Here is a 9423-nt window from a genome sequence, read left to right on the forward strand (position 1 = left end):
GCCTGACTGCCATTAGGTACCGAGATGAGATCCTCAGACCCCTTGTGAGACCATATGCTGGTGCGGTTGGCCCTGGGTTCCTCCTAATGCAAGACAATGCTAGACCTCATGTGGCTGGAGTGTGTCAGCAGTTCCTGCAAGACGAAGGCATTGATGCTATGGACTGGCCCACCCGTTCCCCAGACCTGAATCCAATTGAGCACATCTGGGACATCATGTCTCGCTCCATCCACCAACGCCACATTGCACCACAGACTGTCCAGGAGTTGGCGGATGCTTTAGTCCAGGTCTGGGAGGAGATCCCTCAGGAGACCATCCGCCACCTCATCAGGAGCATGCCCAGGCGTTGTAGGGAGGTCATACAGGCACGTGGAGGCCACACACACTACTGAGCCTCATTTTTACTTGTTTTAAGGACATTATATCAAAGTTGAATCAGCCTGTAGTGTGTTTTTCCACTTTAATTTTGAGTGTGACTCCAAATCCAGACCTCCATGGGTTAATAAATTTGATTTCCATTGATCATTTTTGTGTGATTTTGTTGTCAGCACATTCAACTATGTAAAGAACAAAGTATTTAATAAGAATATTTCATTCATTCAGATCTAGGATGTGTTATTTTAGTGTTCCCTTTATTTTTTTGAGCAGTGTATATATATATATATATATATATTTATTTATTTATTTATTTATTTATTATAACTAAGAACCTAATACGGTTAGCCTTACTGTTTTTCCCCCTCTGCTGCTGGTAGGCTCTACTACATAATAGAAATGCTGGCTGGGCATGGGCTGGCTCCACACACCGTCCTCCTTGATCCCGGCAACCTGCGCATCCAGCCAATGACTGAGCCATAGGCTGCTGCTCCACAGATTACTGGACAGCTGAGCCGTCGCTCAGCTGTCCTTCTATTTCACATTTTTCACATTTTAATGCATTGGTGAGCCGCGAGCAACCTGGGGACATAGCTCAGCTGCTGCCCTGCATGTGGAGCGGCTGCATCTGGAGCGCAGCATTGTAGATCGGACTAGAGATCCGATCTGCGGCAGCGGCGGGGAGCCCATTTGAAAAAGAGGGCCCGGGGTACTTACCCCCGGGGGCCCCCTCTTAATCTGGCTCTACTCCCAACTGCCCTCCCCCCACCATGGGACACAGCTACTTGTGGGTGGGACAGTCCCAAAAAAACAGGACTGTCCCGCGAAAATCGGAACAGTTGGGAGGTATGCACACGCGCAACTTGTTCGCTGCACATACACAGTCTTAGGATAATCGTCCAATTTGCGTTTTTGCAATTTAGCAATCCTTACTGAATAAGGCCCCCAGTCAGGCATCTCCTGTAACCTCGCATTCAACATCTATATGTGTCACATTTAAAACAGACAAATCAGTGCCACCCCCAAAAAAGAAGAACACTACGGGGCTTATGTAATAACCTGCGAGATGCAGGCTGTGTGGGAATTCCAGTGAGTATGCCTGTATTTTTAAAGTGCCAATCATTTACAAAGCAATGCCATGGCAGCATTGAAAAGAAAGGCAACATTAATTATACTCACACAACTCACAAAGAAATAGGAATAGATTTATTAACCTGCGATTTTTAATGCCACTGCATCTTTGGCAGTTTTGCCTGCTTATTTTAAAGAGGAAGTAATATTAAATACTAAACATTTCTGACAGTTTTAATGACAATAACTGTATTAACTCTATTAACCCCTTTGCTGTTACAACTTTCTATCTTCTGTATTTTGTCCCTTCCCTGGTTGGTCACATTTAAACATGGGAAAAAAGTGATTTGTAATTGAAATTGCAAAAAAGTGAACTAAAAAGATGTGTGTATTTTAACTTTACATACAACCAACAAGTAATAATAATATTCATCATCATCATCATCATAATAATAATTTTATTTATATAGAACTTTTTCTCCAACAAAACTCAAGGTGCTTTACAGACATCAAAAACAATGCACATAACACAGAATATTTAGGTAATACAGCAATAAACAATCCACACAGACATTAAAAAAATAATAATCTAGAGCACACTGTAAGCATAATGCAGGATTGGTGTAGGCATTTTGAGTAATAACTTCCATGGGTTGTGTATTCCGCCCTCACTTGGTACCAGGCGAGGCAGTCCTCTTGGGCGCACTGCGTAGGATTACCCTGGGTGGGATAGTCTAAACCTAGAAAATATGACACAAATGGGGTGATTGCAGCGTCCTAACTCTCAGAGTAGGGTCCCAATAAAAACGTCAGGTCCATGTATTTTTCATCCCATCCACAAGTGTAGCAGATGAGGCAGCCATGTTGGGCACACTACGAAAGTAACACTGTGGGAGGTGAGCCATACAAGGTCCGAATGCATATATGGGGAAACTGACACTTGTGTAGTAGTATGCTATACCCCACATGAAAAGATCCATATGAAATACAGCCTGCCCGTGGAGGAGCCATCCAGGGCAACCATCTGGGGTGTACTACACAGGTTGCTGCTGGCAGATTGTGCAATCAGTGGAGGTACACATTACAGCACAGTGGTGTGGAAGTACACTATAAGAAGAAAAAGGGGAAAAAAAGGTAAGAACACATCTGCAGGAACCAACGGACATTGATTCTTGATCTTTAGGCTTATTGTTCACCACAATCTCAGTACAGGAACACTAATGAAATTTACAGTCTTCAAAAACTCTCCCACAAAGTAGAACAACTTTGATGAAAGCCCAGTATTTCTCATGATTTCCTCAAAAATACTGCTACGTTGCAAAGCTCTGGACTTTTTCACATGCTGCAGCAGCCAGCGGTAATTGACTGCTGAACTGGCTGGGTACATTTAAATGCCCGCCCAGTTCGTGATGTCAGTCACGGTGGATTGGTCAGTGTGTAAGCACAACACACTACCCGATCCGGCTTAAGATACATCTGCAGATCAATTGATCTGCAAATATACCGAGCAGTGTGTACCCATCAGGGCCGGTTCAAGCCCGCTCTGCGCCCCAAGCAGGAAATGGGGCGTGGCTTAATACAGGGGGCGTGGTCAGTTAGCCCCCTGTACATTAGTAGCGCCGCTTGAATGCTGAGCGGTGCGCGATGACGTCATCGCGCACCGTTCAGCAAAGGTACTCTCCACGAAGGAAAACTAGACGCTATGCATCTAGTTCCCTTCACAGGAGGCACAGACGGGGGACACAGCGGGCAGCGGAGGGCACAGCAGTGGCGGATTTTGCCATGGTGCGGTGCCCTCCGGACGGCGCCAGCGCCCTCCGGAAGGCGGCGCCCCGGGTAAAAGTCCTGCTTGCCCGTGGCAAGGTCCGCTACTGGTGCCCATTATTAGGGTCCATTTAATAATGAATGATATACTTGTTACCACTCATTACTAATCTTAAATGGTGCTCCAACCAATCAGCTCCTCAGGGGCATAACTTCCAGATGCAATGGAGATGCCTGCCTCCGGGCTCCAAGCCCTGAAGGGGAACCTGCCTATACAACAGCACCTGTGTGGTTCACAGCGGGATCCAAGTGTGCTCTTCCAACAGAGCTCTGCGACACACACCCTGATGCTGCAGATTTAATCGGCTCTATCCCAGGTGGCATGCTAACACCTGAAATAGGGGGCAGGATGTCCCCTTCCCGGTATTGCTCAGCCTGTGCTGCAACAAGTGATGGTGCACCCGCCGCTGCTGGACTGTGAGATGGGACCCAACTATAAATGCTGATTCTGCATGTTGCAGATGACTGAATCACAGAATAGCTGGAGCCATGCCAATTCATTGCGGGCTCAGGACCCTGTAGACTGGCTGAGAGTGCTATCAATATAATTATGCAAGTTGTGTGTGTGTTTATACACACACACACACATACACTAACGCACACTATAGGGGATATTCAATTGTTTGAAGAGTCACTTGGGTGCCTGTTTTTTCCTGTCTATTAGATAGGAGATAACAGACACCCAACTGACTTGTCAAACAATTGAATATCCCCCTATATTTGTTTTCCTTTTTATTTTAAGGGACAGCGGGGACACCAAACTCCAACTTTTCTTTGGGTGACTGGGATGAGCTTACACCACTGCAGCTCCTATCAGTTATTTTTCAAACACAGCCTGTAACATGACAGGAGCTGATTGGTTGGAGCACCATTTAAGATTAGTAACAAATGATAACAAGTATATCACGCATTATTAAATAGAGCCCTAGTCAGGGGTGTAGCCAGAAATTTGTGGGCCCCATAGCAACATTTTAAAGGGTCCCCCATCCCAATGCTTCCAAAGAGACACCTCTCAGCAGCAGTTGTTAATTTGATGCCCTATAGTAGTGCCCTAGTTCATTTTCTGAACCATAGTAGAGCCTTATTTAATGTTATGCCCCATAGTAGTGCCCTAGTTTTTTTAATGAATTGCAGTAGTGCTTAAGTTTACCCTATGTCACATTTTAGAGCTGCCAGTACACATTATGCCTCACAGTACCCGCCCCAAGTCACATTATGATATATAGTGCTCCTCATTCATATTGTGCCTCATTACAGTGTCCTGGTTCATATTATATAACATTAAAATGCCCTCCAGTTCATTTTATACCACATTACAATATGCAAGCCAGGGGCATACCTAGATAAGGACCCCTACGTAGGTACCGCCCAATGTATATAACACATGTAACTTTGACAAGGAAGGTGGCCCCTCTCTGCTTTGGGCACCTGTAGCACAGACAGGTGTGTGGGCGGAGACTCTGCAGTCTGTGATGTTGAAAGTAAGGAGTTTGTTTGGTGAGCTCCAGAAACTGCAGTTACATCCAGTGCTTGCAGGGATATTCCCTGCAGGTTTCCCCCAGGGGGATGGATCCTCCTGGGGGACAGGGCTCCAGGCGGTTGCCCTATGGTACTGGTTCTAAAGTACCCAAAACCAAAATCCTGGTGCCCAGACAACTTGTGCGGCTGGCCAGTCTGGTGCATCAGGAAGCAGCATGAGCAGCTTAAGAGACAATGTCAGCAGCATCCCCAGCATGGCTTCAGTACAGAAAGAGTCACAGCTAGCCCTCCCTATGCCGCAGGATGCTCTCCTGTGTGACGCAACACAGGATGGAGCGGTAGTGAAAGCTACCTGCCCCGCTGGCATGGCTACAGCAGGGCAGCTGGAGCCACAGTTGGATACCCCAAACTCTCCTCGAGTACTCCCCTGCATGAAATAATGCAGGGTGGAGTGGCAGTGGCTGCTGTCTGCCCAGGGTGGAGTGAAGAGTGTGGTGGGTTGAAACCTTTAGATGCATTGGAGAATGTACCTGGGTCCCCAGATGATACCAGGGATGAAGAAGAGTGTGAGGAGGAGGAGGAGGAAGAGTCCTTTGACAGTTTCTCTATAGATGACCTGCAGAAAGAAGCCAGGCATATACAGTCTATAATTGCTGATAAAAAGAAAAAAAGAAATAACTGTTACATATGGGAAAAAGCGGTGTTAAAGGGTGTGATTGAAGCTCTCTCTATCACCCTGGAAAGGGTTAAAACCAAATTAAAGGAGAAGCGGCAGGAGATAAAGGATAAGCAGATGCAGGCAGCAGTGAAGGGGTTACCTGATTGTGATGGAGGTCAGCTGATACCTGTGGCCAGCGTTTTCAGCAAGTGTACAGAGGCTGTCTGTGCACCTGAGAGTGATTCCTGCTCATCATCCCATGTGCAGATGTCTGCTGAGCTGCAGGGAGAAGCAGCAACTGAAAGAGTGTCAGTCTTGGCAGCAGCAGAGAATGCAGAGGTCACCAGTAAGGTAACACTGTCTTGTCCAGCTCATGGTGTCTCTGCTCCTGATGATTTCCATACAGCATCTGTTAATGTGGGGCCTGCTCTCCCAGAGGCAGTGCCTGAGTGTATGCAGATTTCCCCAGCAGCAGCTCAGCAGGCAGTGACTCTTGCACATTGTCTGTCTGGGATGGGTTAACAGACAAAACTGAGGAGACTGTTTCTAACATTGTACAGAATATTACTTCTCACACTGACAGTAACTTAGTGCAACCTTGTAACACTGTGCAAGGGATGCCGGTATTAGACAGAAACACTTTGTCTGAGGGGGGTAAAGAAGTGATTCAGGCTGTGTATGGCCAGTTGGATGCTCCAGCCAGGTTAAAAGCTGCAGCTGAATTAATCAGTAGTGAAAAAGGGAGACGTGAAGTTACAAATGTAGATAATATGTCTAATGCTGTAAGGAATAACGATGATGCAAATAAGCAAACTGTTCCAGGCACAAGGTCCTATGCTAGCATGGTGAATGCAAATCTACCCCCAACAGCAGTTACTTCTGGTCAAATTACTAAGAGTAGAAATCTATTGCAATTTAAATGGGCAGGGACAGGTGAAGTCCCAACAAACAAGATCTTTCTAGAGATGATTTTCAGCCTGGGCTTCCATGCTTCGGATCTGTATGCCTGTATCCATCCAGTCAAAACACCTGACTTGGATGTGAGCTTCCTATGCTATGAGGGCTTACAGACCTTTTGGATGAAATGGCAGGTATGCAGATCCCAAGCACCATCTAACAACTATAGAACGAATTTGGAGACCAAGCAGGATAAAATAACAATATTAGTTAGAAATTAGTCCATTCCTGCCCAGGAATTTTGTTCTGGCTCTCCAGATTCTGCACGGTACAATCTAATTTGATAAAGGTTGGTTTCACAATGGGAGTCCGGGGAGGTGCGTGGTCTGCTATGGTTCAGTTAAAAAGTACAAATACAGGTTTCTTGCACATTCCTTCTGCGGCCTATATTGGTCGAGACTGAGTACAGTGCTTCTACCCTGGGCAGCCACGCACCTACTTCAGATGTGGAGATTTTCATCACCTGAGTAGCGAATGTAATGTCACCAAGTGCACGCTCTGTGGAAAAGTTGAACATGTGTCAAGAGACTGTAATGATGTTAAATGCAACTTATGTGGGAAGGACAGCCCCTTACAGTTGATGCCCATGGGCAAGCCATAATATGGAAAATGAACGAGAACAGAGGGAGGAAGCAGCCAGGAAAGAGAAAGAGGGTCCAGTAAAGGAAATTATCTTTGTAGCTATACAAACCAGGGCTTCTTAAAAAGTGGAAAAGGCAGATAAATTTCAGAAGGAAAATAGAGGGAAGAGGAAAAAGAAGGTTGACAGTGATGAATTAGTCCTCTCAAATAGATTTGATGCCTTTTCCACTGATGAAGAACAGGAGGGGGAGGTAGTAACAAATGGTAAAGATTTAGTTTTTGTCTCCAAGGTTAGTAAGAGGAAGGCAAAGCAGGGTGAGAAAGCTTCAGTAGGTGAAAAAAGAAGGAAACAAGTGGGGAGTGGGGAGAGTAGTGGAGAAGGATTAGAGTGGGATCCAGTAGGCACAGATTTAGGGGATGAAGAGGTGGCTGGAGATTCTAAGGACTACCCTGCTCAGGAGATGGTAATAGAGGAAACACCACAGGTAGAGGAGCAGGAAGAGACTGAGATAGATTCCTCAGGTTCAGTAATTGCACCAAGTAAGGCGCCTGCAGGTGATCTGTTGGGGGTTCCAGGTTTGCCCCCTAGGTCAGAGTGTAAACCACCAGATCCTGGACCCTCACAAAGTAAGGGTGGCCTGTCCCAAAATTCAGGTAATGGTGATGGCATGCAGGGTTCCATTGGGGAGGGGGAAACTTCTCCCAAAGGGAAAGATGCTAGAAGATCTAGGTCTTCAAATATGGTATCAGGGAAGAATGTAAAGGAAAAGTGAGCAGGGTCCTGCTTCTAAAACCCAATGACACATGGATCCCCAACCCATACTATGTGCCACCATTAATGTGGCTTCCATACTTTCTGAGCGAGCTCATTTTATGGCCTTTGATTTTTTCAATACAGTTGAGATTGATTTTTTGTTTTTGTAAGAGACCAGAATTAGTAGGTTGGACATCCTACACATGGCGAAAAGAGAGTGGAGGTGTGGGCCTTCCTACTGGTCTCTTGCGGCTAAGCCGTACAGTGGGGTGGCAGTGATTTTTACTGGCATGGCAACCGTGCACAGGGTTATGGAACTACAGGCAGGTAGGTGTACGATTTTAGATGTCAACCAGAGGGGACATGACCTGAGGCTCATTAATATCTATGGGCAACAATCAAAATGGGACAGGAAATGTCTCTTCAGGGAGATAAAACTGTTCCTTTTTCCGGCTCAGCAGATTGTCTTTGGTGGTGATTTCAACACTGTTATTAGGCCAAAAAACAGGGGAAGTTCAAAGACAGCCCAGGGCTATGACTCTAATTTTTAAGTTAGTATGATTAGACAGGCAGGTTTGGTGGATGTGCACGTTCTCCAGACCTCACAGGTTACACTTTCTTTAGTGGTGGTGGTAGTCATAGATCTAGGATAGATAGGTTTTTTGTTAAAGAGACCTCAAAAGCTTTCCCTCAAGAGGTAAAGCCAGTAGAGTTCTCTGATCACGTTTTTCTCTCTGTCATTTTGAATGCCTCAGAAGCTACTCAGAAGGGGCGGGGCCTATGGCGACTGAATTCTGAGCTCCTAAAGGAGGAAAAGATTAGACAATCCCTTAGAGACTTCTTTCAATCTCTTTTGGAGGCTGGACAGAGTAGATCTGAGTGGTGGGAAGAAATGAAAAAGAGAATTTGGAGATTCTTCAAGAGCTCGGTAGCAAAAAAGAACTTCATAAAGCAAAATATCTACCAGAGTTTGAGAAGGAAATTAGATTTCTTGATTTCTGAGTGTGGAGATAGTGGGGAAATCTCCCAAGTGAAGGCTCAGATAAGGGAATATCAGTATAATGGCTGGATTCTTTGATTTTGGAGAGGGATTTTCGCAAATACCACTCGCCTGATCCTTACCAGAATTGTGGAAGATCAGTTGAGATGAAGGAGGTGAGGCATCTTTTTGACATACAGGGTGTTCTTCGTTAGGATAAGGAATGCATCTTGAGAGTCAATAGATGCTATTACTCCAATCTTTTGTCTCAGCAGCCACTTATCAGAGAAAGGATGGAAACCTTTCTGAGGGTGGACTTTGTAATCCAAATGTCTCGATTGAAACCTTGGGCAGGGCTGTGATGGCAGAGGAAGTTAAGATGGCAATTGATAATTTAAATTGTAGGAAAACCCCAGGCCCAGATGGTTTAACATCTGAGTTTTATCGAGTATTTGCAGACCTCTTGATTCCCCGCCTAGTAGAAGCATATAATGAGTACCTGGGTGAGGGAACCCTCCCTCCTTCTATGAGGATATCTGCCCTCATATTACTGTCCAAGGGGAAAGATCCATCTCGTATTGAGAACTGGCGCCACATTGCCCTACTCGATACAGATAGAAAGATTTTGGCAAAAGTACTTTTCAACAGGTTGTCAGAATTTTCAGAGCAACTGCTTTCCCCATCTCAGCACTGTATGGTGAAGGGTAGTAGCACATTTAGTGCTGTCCGTGGTGTCCGGGAGGC

At 45.6% G+C, this 9423-nt stretch overlaps 1 long non-coding RNA gene across 1 annotated transcript; it reads right to left on the minus strand.

Annotated features, from left to right (window-relative positions):
- Positions 1–1930: 1930 nt before the first annotated feature.
- LOC134935520 (uncharacterized) lies at positions 1931–5811 on the minus strand. Its single transcript, XR_010180214.1, has 3 exons — positions 5568–5811; positions 5280–5365; positions 1931–2553 (listed from the first exon to the last, which is right to left on the minus strand). It is a non-coding gene; the product is annotated as an uncharacterized LOC134935520 (long non-coding RNA).
- Between the last annotated feature and the right edge of the window lie 3612 nt (positions 5812–9423).

The sequence above is a fragment of the Pseudophryne corroboree genome, chromosome 6 (assembly GCF_028390025.1).
Source record: "Pseudophryne corroboree isolate aPseCor3 chromosome 6, aPseCor3.hap2, whole genome shotgun sequence".
NCBI lineage: Eukaryota > Metazoa > Chordata > Amphibia > Anura > Myobatrachidae > Pseudophryne > Pseudophryne corroboree.